This window comes from Cervus canadensis, chromosome 28 (genome assembly GCF_019320065.1).
Source record: "Cervus canadensis isolate Bull #8, Minnesota chromosome 28, ASM1932006v1, whole genome shotgun sequence".
Taxonomy (NCBI): Eukaryota; Metazoa; Chordata; class Mammalia; order Artiodactyla; family Cervidae; genus Cervus; species Cervus canadensis.
In genome coordinates, this window is record NC_057413.1 from 22060901 (window position 1) to 22077161 (window position 16261).

A 16261-nucleotide genomic window follows, 5' to 3' on the forward strand; every position below is an offset into this window, starting at 1 on the left:
GATGTTTTGTTTGAAATTCCCTTACTTTTTCTATGTCCAATGGATGTTGGCAATTTGATCTCTGGTTCCTCTGCCTTTTCTAAATCCAGTTTGTACATCTGGAAGTTCTTGGTTCAGAAGTTCCAGAACTTCCTCAGTTCTGGAAGCCTAGCTTGAAGGATTTTGAGCATTACTTTGTTAGCAGCATCTATTACTGGGAAAAGACATCTTGATTCAGTTCAAGAGTACTTGTTCCTAGGTTTGAGACAAGTTTGGAACCAATCAATTAAATGGCATAAAATAAGAAAAAAGTGGAAACACTCACCCCAGTTCCTCTAGTTTGATGGGTAAAGCAATGTATGTTCTCTATAGAGAAGAACATGGGATTTTGAGGTAATTTCAATTAAAGAAAAAATCATTCCAGTGAAACTACTGGCTACATTTTTGTTCCCTCAGCTTTCTCTCACCATATTCTACAAGACAGAGAATCTGGTAATCAGTTCCTGGTGTTCAGTCACTGCTCCCAGAGTTTCCTGCCTATTCAAACAGTGGAGCCATGACAACAATCAAGAGATAATCGCCCTATTTTAAGATGTTGTAGTTACTTGTATCTTCTAGCTTACCAGTCTTTTAGGCAACATTGATGATCACAAAATGGCCCTAGATTTTTCTATGAATGAAATCACAATGAATGTATGGAGTCTTACTCTAGCCAAAATACATGAGATTTTAGAACTTTTATTCAACAAGTGTCTGACTAGTTTGTTTGGGCACTGGTCTCTCAAGTGAAACTTGAGCTCAGGAAGTTCCCAAGTTCTTTTACAGACATCATAACCACTCTTTACCATCCTCAGAGAAAAAGTTGAGGATCTTTTTATGCTGGCTTCCTCCTTACTCACACCCAATAATTCAATGATCTTGTCTAGGAATAAGTTGTTCAGATTTCTAATTTATCAGTGACTTGTAAACCAAATCTTAACTGACCTTTCCTAGTTTACAAATTTCCTCCCTAGTTACTTTGTTACTACCTTGCTCTAAATTTGTAATCTTCAAAGCAATAGTTTCTTCTTTAAGGTTGTAAGGAACCTTCTTTAAATCAACTATATCCCTAGAGTAGAACAGAATAAACCACTGCAAGTCAGTAGATGTTACTCTGGTTTCTAGCTCTTCATACTCTTGTTGAGCCAAGAGCTCCATGTGAAGAGGGCAAATGCACGGACAAAATTCTCCAGAACAGAACTGGGTTGTCCTAGGCTAGGGTTCTTGAAAAAAATAATGCAGATAGCTATTGCCAGTAAATATTTTCCACAAAGCAGGTGGCATTGTAGGGGGTGTAGCTCAGTGGTAGAGCGCGTGCTTAGCATGCACGAGGCCCCGGGTTCAATCCCCGGCACCTCCAGCTAAAACTTAACTTTTTGTGTAGCAATTCTTCAGTGCTACTTAAGGTAGCTCTTAGTTTTCCTACCTGTTGAAACTTGTCACTCATAACTCATGCTGATTTGCTCAAACTTATGTTCTTGTAATTGGACAATGTTGCTTTACAATATTCTGTTGGTTTCTGCTGTACAACCATGCGAATCAGTCGTAATTATATACATATCCCCTCCTTCTGGAACTTCCCTCCCTTCCCTCTAGCCTTCCCACCTCCCATCCCCCGCCCTTCTAGGTTATCACAGAGCTCCAGGCTGGACTCCTTGTGTTATATAGCAACTTCCCACTTTACACATGACAATGTTTATATATGTCATGCTACTTTATCAATTCATTTCAGAGCCAACTGCAGGGTAGTGTAGTTCTTGTTTTTTCTTCTTAAGCTCCCCCAATCCCTGCTCCCTACTGGAGCGAAGTAAAATGAGGTAGATTTAACTCCCCTATTGGCACTCAGGTGGCTCTATGGCTTAGTTGGTTAAAGCGCCTGTCTCGTAAACAGGAGATCCTGGGTTCGACTCCCAGTAGGGCCTTACCTTTTTGCTCGAAGGTAGGGCAAACTTCTGAAAATTTTATGTTGGCTAGTTAACTGTGTTTTCTTATTGATCCTCCACAAATTCTCACCAAAGTTACAGCACTAGAACTTTATCAGATACGTTGCAGATTGTTTGATTGCAACTGCCTCAGGTTCCTTACTTTTAAAAAGAAGTAAGTAAAAAATAAATAAATAAAAAGAAGTAAATTCTTAGGAGATGACAGTTCAAATGCAAACCACCTAATACTGCGTGTGACTTTATACCTCAATCACTTTTCAAATAGGTTTTGCATTAAACTGTGGTAAAATGTTTTTGATCACCTACAGTGTTACTAGACAGAAAGATATGTATAAATCTGTCTAGACTCTTAACAATCTCTAGCTCTATAATTGATTTCATTAAATAAGATAATGAACAATGAATCTATTACTAGCTACAAAGGAAAATTAGGATGTTTGCTTGACATTTTGAAGAGATTATGAGGAAGAATAGTATATTCCCATGCTATCTCTCTTAAGGAAAACATTAGAATATTTCAGGAATGATGATCAACTGGAAGGAAAAATGTCTTAGATACAAACACCCTAGAGCTAGGACAAAATCACTGTGAAAAGAGCAAGCTGGAGAATTCTGCCAGATATTTAAAGAAACGTAGATTCAGCCCTAGAGACTTATGGAGCTTCCTTGTCTTTTTGTCTCCTATTGATTCATCAATTAATTGAACAATGTAAGCTGCTGGTTTTTTATGTACCAGGCATATTTCTGTCTTTCTTTCCTTTTATTTTCAGTTACATTTTTTCCCCATGTTATGGGAACTTTTAAGATCTACTGTCTTAGCAGCTTTTAAATATACAATTCAATATTGTTAAGTGTAGTCACTAACCTGTGAATTACATCCCCAGGACTTATTTATCTCACAAATGGAAGTTTATACCTTTTGACCACGTTCGCTCATTTTGCCTGCCACCCCTCATCCCTGCCTCCGATAACTACCCCAGGAATATTTCTAAGGGCAGGAAATACAGTAGCAAACAAAGCTAACAAAAAGCACTGCTGTCGTGGATCTTACATTCTCCTGGGGGTGACACGAAAAATAATGAAAGTAATATATGAAATAAGTAAGCATATAAGATATTGATGAAGTCTGCAGAGAAAAATAAAGCAATGAAAGAGTATGAGGAGCGCATAGGATGCTGCTGCTGCTGCTGTCACTTCAGTCGTGTCCGACTCTGTGCGACCCCATAGACGGCAGCCCACCAGGCTCCCCCGTCCCTGGGATTCTCCCGGCAAGAACACTGGAGTGGGTTACCATTTCCTTCTCCAATGTGTGAAAGTGAAGTCGCTCAGTCATGTCCGACTCATAGCGACCCGATGGACTGCAGCCTACCAGGTTCCTCCATCCATGGGATTTTCCAGGCAAGAGTACTTGAGTGGGGTGCCATTGCCTTCTCCAAGAGCATAGGATAGAGCTGGACTAACCAGAGTGTCATTTGTTCTTTAGTAAAATCACTGACATGTTAAAATATAATTTTTTAACTTTTTGATGAGAAAGTGGTGGCTTCCCTGGTGGCTCAGACGGTAAAGTGTCTGCCTGCAATGTGGGAGACCAGGGTTCAATCCCTGGGTTGGGAAGATCCCCTGGAAAAGGAAATGGCAACCCACTCCAGTACTCTTGTCTGTAAAATTCCATGGACTGAGATGCCTGGTAGGCTACAGTCCATGGGGTCAAATAGCCATGAAGTGGCTACTATTATTACTCTAAGAACTTGAGTAGCAATATTAAATAGAAAACTGATGCTCCTCCCCCCAACAATGCCTGGATCTCACTTCTGTTCATTTTGATTAGAGCTTTATTTAACTAGTTCCCACCGCCTGTACTCAAATCTCAACTGTTCCGCTTATTAGCTACAGTACCTTTGGTAAATTGCTTTCTCTCAATGGGCATCACTATCCTCATGTGTAAAATAGAAATAGTAATAAGCCTACCTAATAGAGTTAATGGGAGGACTTGTGGAGTAAATACACATAAAATAGTTTAGAAGGATATCTAGCACATAAAGAAGCAATCAATAAAATAAAATAAGAATTGATTATACACAGAGCCTCACTCATTCCAAATCTGGGTGATTTAGGTGATGATATTTGGAAGTTTTGAAAGGACAAGATTTAGATATGTTGATGGTGAAGTGAGTTAAGATTTGGGGAGAGATTGGAATGGAGTGAATATTTTTCTCATGTGGCACAAGGGTGAATCTTTGGGGACCAGCAGGTAGACTATGGTAGGTGTAATTATGTCTCGCACCTCCCACCCTAGGTTGCCCATTTCCTAATCTCTAAAACCTGGGGAATATGTTATCTTGCCAAGCAAAAGGAATGTGATTAAGAATCTGGAGATAGGGAGATTATCTTGGATATTTGGATGGCTCTATGTAATCAAAGTGTCCTTATAAGAGGGTGGTAGCTGGGTCAGAGTCAGAGAAGGAGATGAGACAACAGAAGCAGAGGTCAGAGTGATGTGAACATGAGTCAAGGAATAGGAGCATCCTCTAGAAGCTGGAAAAAGCAAGGAGTGATTTCTCCCCAAGACCTCTAGAGAGAGGGCAGCTCTGTTACACCTTGATTTTAACCCCACAAGACGCGTTTCAGACTTCTGACCTCCACAGTTGAAAAATAATACATTTATGCTATTTTAAGGTAATAAATTTTTGCTAATTTTCTAGTGCAGCAAAGAGACAGTTAATCCAAATATATGGCTATAGGCAACATATTGAAAAACTGCTTTGCTGCCTAAGGAACCTGATTAGAAAGAAATCCGCTAAACTTCTTGAAGGACTACAGCCCCATTTATAATCGCATCATGTTGGCAGGGAGTTAATCCTGGGACGTAGATTTCATACACAACTTGATTGCCGGGATAGGGAGTTTTGTTTGTTACCCTGCTTCTTTCTCAAATGAAAGTCTGTATGAGTGACAAAACTACTGTGCCTTCTCTGAGGTTCGAACTCAGGACCTTCAGATTATGAGACTGACGCGCTGCCTACTGCGCTAAGAAGGCTCTGAGACAAGAGAATTTCAGTAGAACTATCGATTCTCTTTCATGCTTATGCAAACTTTCTGAGAAGTTTCTATTTCCTAGGTTTTCTCCTTTTTCATGTAGTCTTATCATTAAACAACTCAAAGGTAGAGAGAATTGTTGAGCACTACCAGCAGGGCATAACTGAATTCAAGGCATCAAAATTATGTTCTTGAACCAATTAATCTGTCAATCACCCCAGAAGTCTCCAGAATGAGAAGCCTCTAGGTGGAATGTGGAAGGAAAATTCTAACACGGTCTCGCAGGGTCCAAAGCAGGCACTTACTTGAGCCCTATAAGGATCTCTGAGTTCTTTGCTGGCTCTTGTTTTCAAACAGAGTGCAAGATACGAGTATGTGCTGTGGCATATTTACTGTTGCTCTGAGTATGTCACAATGATCAAAGTTATTTCAGGATTTCATCCTTGAATAAATATGCAACACGGTGAATTTTTTTCTCTCACTATGCTTTAAATACCACTTACTGCTGGCAGACATCATTAGATTTCACTGTGCCCTACTTTGCAACGACGTGTGTAGAAAGTGGCATGCAGATATGAGGGGCCTGAGCTGGGTCCACAGGCCGGAAGATTTCCAGACTGAAACAATGAGGGACACAGAAATATGCTTAGCTCTGCTGAGGGCGAAGCTGGAGTCTCCTTATTAGCTCTTCATCTTCCTTGTCTGCCAGTATTCCCCTTAAAATCGATGTCTGACCAAGTTCCTGATCTGAAGGGCTTTCAATTCTGGCTGGAATTCCAGAATAATGTAAACGGAGGCGAGATAAAGTGGAAGAAATGGGGTGAGATGATTGAAAATGGAGAAACAATACACTGGATTTCAATCTGGCAAAGTGAAAAATGTCCCAAAATAGATACTGTAGGACTGAAGTGTAAATCTTGTGTGTGCCATCTATTAAGTTAAGAAAAATAATTCACTTGATTTTTTTGAGAATATGTCAAATTTTTAAAACTTCATTATCTGTGAAATAGGATAATATTTCACAGTATTATTTAAAAGACTGAACGCGACACACAAAAAAGTTGTTCAGTGAATACTAATAAATGATACAAATGATGATAGCAAACTGTATTGCGTGCATATTACAGGCAAGGTACTCTTTTAAGCAGTTTTTATGTATGTTACATGTAGTGGCCATCTATCTATCACCGTAGGCAACTTTTAGTATTGTCATACCATTTACATATGATAAAAGTAAGACCGAGTAAGTTTAAGTGACTTGCCCATAGGCTTGTGGCTACTCAGTAGATGAGAAGCAGTAGAACTCAGGCTCACTTAGCTATGACTACTATGAAGTCATTCAGTTGTGTTCGACTTTTTGCGACCCCATGGACTACATAGCCCACCAGGCTCCTCTGTCCATGGAATTTTCTAGGCAAGAGTATTGGAGTGGATTGCCATTCCCTTCTCCAGGGGATTTTCTGATCCAGGGATCAAACCCCAGTGTCCTGCACTGTTTATTGTCTGTCTTTTCTTCTAGAATATAAGCTCGACAAGGGTATTGAGTTTGTATTTTTCTTGTTCACTGTTCCCCTCCCAGAACTTAAAATAGTGACTGGTACATTGTATGGTTTCAGTAAGTTTTTATTGGATGAAAACCCCTACCTTAATGTATGGGTGTTATACAACTGACTAAAATTTTACTGAGTATCTATGATGTGTCAAGCCCTGTGCTAGTAAGGTGTAACAATCACAGATAAAATTTCAGACAATTTTCTACTGAACAGGAATATTGTATTATTGATAAAATGTTATGTGATTACTTCACTAAGATTCTACATAATTTAGTTCATTTAGCAACACTTTATAACAAAAGTTTATCTTCAAAATACTGTACTTTTTCCCCTAAGATCCCAAATATTTCACAAACTGTTTCAGTTACTTTAAAAACTCATCCCTGTTCCTCCATTACAGATTAAGTGATGTCAGCAATAGTAGTAGACTGAATATATCCTAACTAGTCTCTACTTTCAAATTGCTCTCAGGCACTCTTCTTTGATACTTTTCCATACATTTTCTCTTTAACTAAAAAATATAGGTAATTTAATCTCATTAAAAAAAAAAAAAGTTGAGCACTTCTTCCCTGTATATAATATGTTCATAGAGATAATCAGACCTTTTGAAGAATTACACACCATTTCCCCTGATCAGAGTAGGGCTCACTTAAACAGTGCAGCGTATCGTATAATGGATCAGGCTGTTCAGCGAGGGATTAGGTGGGGAGGAGACCCGGGAACTTGCCCAGTTCGCATAGGTGAGGTTGGAGCGGGTAGAACAAGCCCTCTCTGGGCTCGGAGAGGATGCTGCACCAGGTACTGAAAGCAAACGGATCCCCTCCCTGAACTTTGTAAATTAAGACCATGATCACATTCAGCGAAAAGTAGGTCAGTTTGCGCGGTTGTTTTCTTTAGTAAGAAATCACACACAGACACACACACTGAATCAAGTTCCATGTGAGCGGGGAGGAGAGCATCTCTGTTTTCTAGGTGAAGAAATCAAAAATAACTTCCCACTGCTGACTACCAAACGCAGTTGACAAATTGAAGACTCCTGATCTCTGCACCCCAAGTTTCGGTGGGTGCTGTGCCGGCGATTTCTAATCTTTTTTTTTTTAATGACTGATTCGAGTTTATGACTTCGAGTTTGAGGGATATTATGCCTTGGCTGCTTCTCCCTTTACTTTCGAGTATCAGAAATATTGCACAGAAGGCAAATGTGAATCTCCCGAAGTAGGAACCTATTTGCGGATTTTATTTGTGGATGAGATGACAGAGTTGTATGTGGAGGGGGAAAGTGCTCTAGAAAAAAAATAACAGGCTTGTGCAAGTCTTTTAAACTGCTAAGAAGAAGTTTGAACGAGATTCTTACGTGGTAGCGTGGCCGAGCGGTCTAAGGCGCTGGATTAAGGCTCCAGTCTCTTCGGGGGCGTGGGTTCGAATCCCACCGCTGCCATTTCTATTGTAGACCCACTTCTTTGAAGCAGTCGTGTGAACCCTTTAAAAGTATCGACGGAAGAGAGTATGTTAAATGGTTTTGAATTGTTCTTACAGAAATAAGAAATAAGCAAAACTTGGTTGATAGTTGTTCAGTTCAGTCGCTCAGTCGCGTCCGACTCTTTGCGACCCCATGAACCGCAGCAGGCCAGGCCTCCCCGTCCATCACCAACTCCCGGAGTTTACTCAAACTCATATGCATTGAGTCAGTGCATCTCATCCTCTGTCGCTCCCTTCTCCTCCCACCTTTAATCTTTCCCAGCATCAGGGTCTTTTCCAATGAGTCAGTTCTTATGTGGCCAAAGTATTGGAGCTTCAGCTTCAGATTAGTCCTTCCGATGAATATTCAGGACTGATTTCCTTTAGGATTGACTGGTTGGATCTCCTTGCAGTCCAAGGGGCTCTCAAGAGTCTTCTCCAACACCACAGTTCAAAAGCATCAATTCTTCAGCGCTCAGCTTTCTTTATGGTCCAGCTTTCACATCCATACATGACTACTGGAAAAACCATAGCTTTGACTATAGGGACCTTTGTTAGCAAATAATGTCTCTACTTTTTAATATGCTGTGTAGGTTTGTCATAGCTTTTCTTCCAAGGAGCAAGTGTCTTTTAATTTCATGGTTGCAGTCACCATCTGCAGTGATTTTGGAGCCCAAGAAAATAAAATCTGTCACCGTCTGCAATGTTTTACCATCTTTTTGCCATGAAGTGATGGGACCAGATGCCATGATCTTCATTTTTTGAATGTTGAGTTTTAAGCCTTCATTTCGATATCAGCATAAGAATAGCTTATTTTTCTTTTGCCTCAAAATATTCCATGTTATGGATATATTTTTATTTAACCAGCCACGTTTAACAATATAAACAACACTGAAATAAATAATATCTGCATTTCATAAGTGTCTGTATTAGAGAAATTTCTGAAAATGCAATTGCTAGATTAAATATGTGTGATGGTAATTTTGGTGGTTCTTGTCTTAGTCTTTCCTAATGTTACTAATTTATCCCCAGAGAGCCAAGGAAGGGCTTGTTTCCTTGACACCATGACCCACACTGAACATTGCTGTGACATTGAGAATTAACAGCCATTAAGTTCTTACAGAGCCCCAGATATTGTCATAGTTCTTTACATTGTCATTTTATATTCTCAGTAATATATAAGAAAGTTCATATTATTATTCCTATTTTATTAAGAGAAAGAAACTAAAGTTATAACCAGTTAATCTCTTGTCTGTAGGTGGAGGAATCAGGATGTCACTACTGTAGGGCAAACTGAAAAAATGATCCTCCAAAATATATTTCCATCCTAATTCCTGGAAGCTATAAATATTACCTTATATGGAAAAAAATTAATTAAAAATGGGAGAGTCTTTGCAGAGGAGATTGAGTTTAGGATCTTGAGATGGGGAATTTATCCTGGATTATCCAGATGGAGCTTGAATGCCATGCCAAGTGTTCTTAAAGGAGAGAGGCATAGGGAGATTATGGAACAGAAGACGATGTGAATACAAAGGCAGAGATAATGCAACTACAAACCAAGGAAGGCTGGTAGCCACCAGAAGCTGGAAGAGACAAGGACAGATTCTCCCCTAGAGCCTCCACAGGGAGTATGACCCTGTCAAAACCTTGATTTCTGCCCAGTGATACAGACTTTGGTCTTCCGGCCTCCAGAACTGTGGGGAAATTAATTTCTGTTCTTTAAAGTCACTGAGCTGTGTTAATTAGTTACAGAAGCCACAGGAAACTCATACAATGACTTCAAGTGCTAATAGGCAACACTACTACAAACAATTATTTTTGTTTGTTTACCAGTCTGCTTGATAGAAAATATTATTTCATTGTAGTTCTTTAGTTTGAATGTCTCTGGGAAACTCCACGAACTAGGACAGAGGAAAGGACTGGATTAGGAAGGTTTCCCACCCTAGAGAAGGAAATGGCAACCCACTCCAGTAATTCTTGCCTGGAAAATCCTATAGACAGAGGAGCTTGGTGGGCTACAGTCCATGGGGTCGCAAAGAGTCTGACACGACAGCTGCACACACATACCCCCTCACCTGTAGCTACTTGCCCTCAGTGAAAGAGCGCTTCTCATCTAAACTCATTCCAGAAGCAGGAGTTTTCCTTTAGTTTTTAAGGAAGAGCCTATTTACTTAGGTTCCATTTGCCTGTGGGACCTGGGATATGGCAGTGGGATCTGAACCCCTGTTTCTAAAGAAATTAGAGACTTAATTCTGCATCCGGGAAGGGCTCCCACACTACCTCGAAAAGGGCTTTTAATTAAAACATTTTTCTCATTTCCGAAACATATTCAGAAACTTCTGTAGTCTGTATGTTTAAATAGACTTTGCTTTTTCTGCTTCCTTTGTACAAAATAGGAGCTTTGATTCCTACCCTTGGGAATATCAGAGGCCCACCTGCGAGCCTCACCTGCTTTATCCTGCCACGATCCCCCCACTCAGCTACCTCTATCGCCTTCTGGGCGTTCAGGTGGACCGAAGTCGCGATCAGGGTACTAATCTCAGACCTAGATCTCGGCCTGTCCCCGCTGGGGATGCGACTTGGGAGAGGGAAGGGCGGGTCATAGCGGAGTGCAGGAACCCGGTTAGAAGGAAGAAGGCATTGCCTTCTTTGCGAGTTGACGACCTATTGCTCTGGAAAGCGGGCCCTTGGTGTTTGGGGTTCAGTGGGTGGTTCTCTGAAACTGTAAGGCTCTCCACCTAAGGAGGATGATACCTGGATCCAGTGAACACTCTGTGGTCCGCAGGGGACCGTTAGGCCCTCTCCCGTTCCACACTCTCGAGGGGCTTTACAACTGCGGTTGTGTGATCTAAGTCTTTACAACCACCTTGACATTGGCGTTTTTGGATTTTTAGAGGGCGATGTGCCTGACTCTGTAGCTGAACTCTACACTTCCAGCCGCCGCCTTCTCCGCTCGCGGTCCTTCCCCTTCAAGTCACCACTTGCTGAGTGCAAACGTGGAGGAACGCTAGGTGCCCTGACTCGGCGGTCTAACGGGCTTCCAGTGGAGTTCCATTTTTAGAGTCCCTCACTTAGGATATTGGAATGAAGAATCTCAGTTACAAAAGTCGAGGTGCAGTAACAGCAAAGTTTGCTTTTAGAAGAATTTACCCCTTTTGGAAAAAGTGCGTAGCTTCGACTTTTATTGACGATTCCCATTGAATTAGTTGAAGTCCTCTTGGTTCCAACATTCAAAATGCCCGAAACTTGTCCCGCTTGTATTTGTTCTGCAGCGCGTCTAAGTAAGCAAAACGTCTTCTTGAAGTTTGTCTGTTTTCTCACAGTAAACTGCTCTAAATCCCACAAGCTGCCTCAAGAATATTTAATCTCCCGGTAAGGACAGACCGAGCACTAGCGCGGGTCTCTGTGCGGGCTCCATGGCTTAGTTGGTTAAAGCGCCTGTCTTGTAAACAGGAGATCCTGGGTTCGAATCCCAGTGGGGCCTCCACCTTTTTTCTCCCCTCTTCATAGGGGCCCAAATTCTTCATTAACCCCCCACTGCTTCTAATTCTCCAGTGTACTAGGTATTACTGTAAATTTTGATTCAATCACGCAAAAGCAGCTGTAACAGCAAAAATTCTCAGTTCTAAAGAAAAGGTGAGAACTTCCTGACGTTCCAGCCTCAAGACACCACCCTTCCAATGCAGGAGATGTGAGTTCATCCTTGCAGGGTTGGAGCCAGAAACAAGCAAACAAACAAAACTTGGAAGAGAAGATGGTGGGTCACTTCTTGTGAAAAACACTTCAAGTGATTTTGAAGTTAAGTGAATCACATTTGCAAGTATCCAGCTTATGTCACTTTTATGAAAACAAAGAAAATGGCCTTTTGTTTTTCATCTTTCCCTGTCCTCTCATTTTTAACTGGGAGGTGGGAGGTGAGGGGTGGCTACAAAACTGTACCAACTCTTAAAGCCTATTTCTGAGCTCCTATGCAACTTATTAGTGATTCTAGGAAACTCAGCATTATGTTATCCGTTTTATATATGATTTTCCAAATATTACTACATTATAATAATGGTAATTTACATTCACTTATATGCCTTCAGTCCTCATGGAAGGGCTTTAGTCCCAAAGGGGATACACAAATTGGCCCCACTAGAACCTGAACTTTAATTTTATAATTAAAAAGAAAACAACAGAATGATTCTATAATGCAATGATTCCCAAGCCCTGTATACATTTAAATTGCCTTGGGAGATAGTTCAAACTCATCCCCAGAGGTTTTAATTCTGTTTTGGTGGACGTCCCAGAGATGTGTGTTTTTCACAAGCACTCCAAGTGATTTTGAAGTAAATGAATCACATTTGCAAGTATCTAGCTTAAAATATTGCACACAGAGCAGAACTGAAAGTGAGGTCCACCTACACTATTAACACTTTTGTATTGATTCATGAACATCTGCTAACTCTCATTATCATCAAGTTACCATTATTGGAAGTCTACTACATTCCAAGAGTTTCCAGACATGCTGTCATCTAATTAGCCCAACAATCCTGTCAAATATGTGTTATAATCAGTTCTTTGAAGATGAGGAAACAGATTCAATAATATTCACGGTAACAAAGCGACAAAATTAAATTTCAAATTCAGATCTAATTCTGGAATCCATGCTTTTCTCAGGATATCTATCTTCTATTTCATTAGAGTCAAGAATGAAGTTTTTGGCCACAGAGCTAAATAAAATTAAGCAACTTAGACTGATCTCAGTCCTTAGTCCTATGGGTTAGGGATTCTGAGATAACTTTCTGTTTTCTGCTAGAAGATAATCAGCTCAGTGAACAGTTACTTAATGCATTTAACTTAGGGAGGAGGAAAATATAAAACCTCAGAAGTCTATGTAGGAGGTTCTCCATGAAAAAATGAGCAGGCCATATAGACAAACTGAATTAATCTTCTCCATCTCCTAGACTCTGTTATTTGGTTGGTTTTGGTTTTGTTTGTTTTTGTTTTTTGCCTTGGACATGCTCTCTTCATGCCCTGATTCTTTAGATTTAAACATAGTGTATTAGTCAGCTAGCAAAAAGTGATAGTCTCTCAGTCATGACCAGCTCTTTGTGACCCCGTGAACTGTAGTCAGCCAAACTCCTATGTCCATGGAATTCTCCAGACAAGAATACTGGAGTGGATTGGAGTGAGTAGCCATTCCCTTCTCCAGGGGATCTTCTTGACTCAGGGATCAAATGCAGTTCTCCTGCATTGCAGGCAGATTCTTTACTGTCTGAGTCACCAGGGAAACCCTATTAAGATGGGATTAATGAGTGGAAGAACTGATGCAGTCTTTACCAAAAGTGTAAACAAAAGATAGATGCTATCTCCAAGGAGATTAATTCACCAATGACAGCCCCTATGGAATCACTGGCACACTGGGTGCAAACTGGTTTTATCTGCCTTTAAATCAAATTTGGAACCAATACAGATTATTCGATGCCTCCAGAATCACATTCACCCTACTTGCATATTGAGACCCTTAGTGACTTTTACTGAAGCCCTGACCTTATCATATTTGCTTATCAGGATTGTTGGAATCCAACCCTTTTCCAACCTTTCTCCTGACTAAACTTCTGTAGCTAAAGACATCTCCTAAATACAAATTCAAATAAGAAGAGGTAAGTTCTAGTGATGTCTCTTTCTATTCACACCATCCTAGATAATATTGGGTTTTGTTCAGTTTTGTTCTGAGAAAGAAAATGAAGGTTCTTAGTTTCGGACAAGATCAGGCAGGATAAGATACCTCTATGAGCTAAATGATTTCTCATTATGCCAGACCAATGGTTGTCATTTGTTCAAAATTATGTTAATCCCAGAATTATGTCCCCCCAAAATCCAATTATCTAGGAGATGGGGAGGAATCAGAAGGCAGGTCAAGCCACTAAAAATCAATTCTCTAAAGACCAATACTGTCATTTTTGTTAGACCCCAATGTGAAGATCAGAAAGAATTTCTCAGTAATACAATTTTTATCTTTTTGCTTTAAAATGAATGAATGAAGGCCAGTACTCTGAAGATAAATTTGAGGATCAAAAAATCTAAACAATAACCAATGGTTAAAAAAAATTGAGGATTTGCAAAGTGGAGTGGGGGTAATGGGATCTTGGTTTTCAGCCATTTTATACTCAAATGTATGAATTTCCTGGCAAGTGTAGTCTATTATCTTTTCTGGAGACATACTCCATTGCCTCTGCTTCTGCCTCTTTCTATCTGTGTCCCTGTCCTTGGTGGTTAAACAACCACAACAGACCATCCTAGTCATGAATTCAGGTAGCTGTATGATATTTTATAAATGGATAGTTGGTCAAGTTGAACTAGAGGTGTCTGGGTGAAGCAGGAATCCATCCTCTGGTGAATGGATCCTCAGGGTCAATTGTTATAGGTCAAGTTTTAAATTTCTTTTTTTTCTGAGCTCTTTTCTTGGTTAAATCATGTATTCCTATCAATTCCCATATACATGCTTCTTTCTGTTAACTGAATTTTCATTCTCTCAGCACCTCAGATCGAAACTTCAAACATTCCTTCAGCTCTTTCCTCTCTCTGACATTCTTCCTTTGCTCTTCATTCCCACTGCCACTATCAGAGTTAATGTTCTTAGCCTCTCTCCTATAGATTCTTGTAGTAACCTCCCAGCTGAGCTCCCAACTTCCGGTCTCTTTTTGAATCCCTCGTTATTCAGTCATAACAAATGTTTTAAAGTGCTGCTCTAATCATTTCACACCTCTTCTTTTTTGGGAATTTTGAGAATGAATTTGATTAGATTCCTTAACCTATATTCAAGATTTTCCATATCCTGGACCCAAGCTGTTTTCACAACTTGGTTTTCCTCCACCTCACATTGTGCACCCTGTGCCGCAGTAACTGATGGTGTGTGCTTTCCTTGCGTTCAAATAATGTATATCCCTCCAGTGCCTTCACCATTGTTGGTAAATATTCAGATCCCTTCCTTTCCTTCATACTCAGTTTTCTTTTCTATTAAAGACATATATGTTTAAAGTTCAAAAAATAAAATAATATATAGGCTTACAATGAAAAATAGCAGTTCCCTTCCTCATCATTTCTCACTCTCAATTCCCATTCTCCTGAGGTAACACATTTTTAATAACTTAGTGTTTTCTTCTATTTACCCATATTTCTCAATAACATGCTTTTATTCTATCTGCATTTTTAGTTTTAAATATGATTTATTAGTTACTACAAAACATGAGAACTTTTAACCCTTACATAACAAAGAGAGAGCAAAAGTGAGAATGAGAGAGAGAGATCTATGCTTCACTCTCCAGATCCTCTTAAATCTTTTTGGTTTAATCACCGTGGAATGTATACACTTTCATGACCTTGTAAACATTAGCCACAGTGGAATCATGTTACCTAAAAAAGAAATCTCTCAGTTCTCATAGATGATCAAATTGTACAATTCCTGTTGTTTTTGTTTGTTTTTGGAGACATTACAAGGAATCTTGTCCTCATCACCAGTCTGTTCTCATCAATCAAGTAATGCAAATATTACATAACCCACACATGTCTTCAGGGTCCTTCTACTATATGCTAAGGGAATTCTGACAAGTCAACATCATTTAGGTGGGACCCTTTAAACCCAGGTTTTAGTGTTAGCTAAAACAACAGGAAAAAAAATTAAAATCACACCCATGGCTCCAGTCAGTAAAGCCTCTCTGGTAAAGGTAACAGTGATGACAAATTCATAACTAATTTTTTTGGTCTAACAATCTCAGAATTCATTCTTGTATACTGTCTCCAAATTTCTGCCCCACATTAGCAAGGACCTGTAGTGTTTCTTGCCCTGGCAGAGCCTGCGGCAGTCTTAACTCTGTTTACTTGGTGGAGAGGGCCATGAGGAGAATTGTTCGTTTTACTCTGCATCTCACTCAGTAAGGAAGTATTAGGATTTTTAAGATTTTATCTTTAGAACAGTTTTATATCACAGCAGAACTGAGCAAAAGTACAGAGATTTCCCATATAACCCTTACTCCGTACACATGCATAACCTCCTCCTTTATCAACATCTCTCACCAGGGTGGTACAATTGTTACAACTGATGAACCTACCCAGGAAATAATAATCACCCCAAATCCATAATTACGTTTTGGTTCCCTCTGGTATTGTACATTCTGTGGGCTTGGAAAAATGTATAATGACACGCCTATACCATTATATCATACTGAGTAGTTTCATTGCCTAAAAGTCCTCTGTGTTCTACCTAGTCAT

The 16261-nt window shown here is 39.8% G+C and overlaps 1 protein-coding gene and 5 non-coding genes across 6 annotated transcripts in view; 5 read left to right on the forward strand and 1 right to left on the reverse strand.

Moving 5' to 3' along the window:
- The window catches only part of ZSCAN23 (zinc finger and SCAN domain containing 23), a 33752-nt gene that overhangs the window by 1833 nt on the left and 15658 nt on the right, over positions 1-16261 (forward strand). The window lies entirely within an intron of this gene.
- On the forward strand, positions 1307-1378 carry TRNAA-AGC. Its single transcript has one exon. It is a non-coding gene; the product is annotated as a tRNA-Ala (tRNA).
- Positions 1867-1940, forward strand: TRNAT-CGU. The gene has a single exon. It is a non-coding gene; the product is annotated as a tRNA-Thr (tRNA).
- On the reverse strand, positions 4926-4998 carry TRNAM-CAU. The gene has a single exon. It is a non-coding gene; the product is annotated as a tRNA-Met (tRNA).
- On the forward strand, positions 7907-7988 carry TRNAL-AAG. Its single transcript has one exon. It is a non-coding gene; the product is annotated as a tRNA-Leu (tRNA).
- TRNAT-UGU lies at positions 11419-11492 on the forward strand. Its single transcript has one exon. It is a non-coding gene; the product is annotated as a tRNA-Thr (tRNA).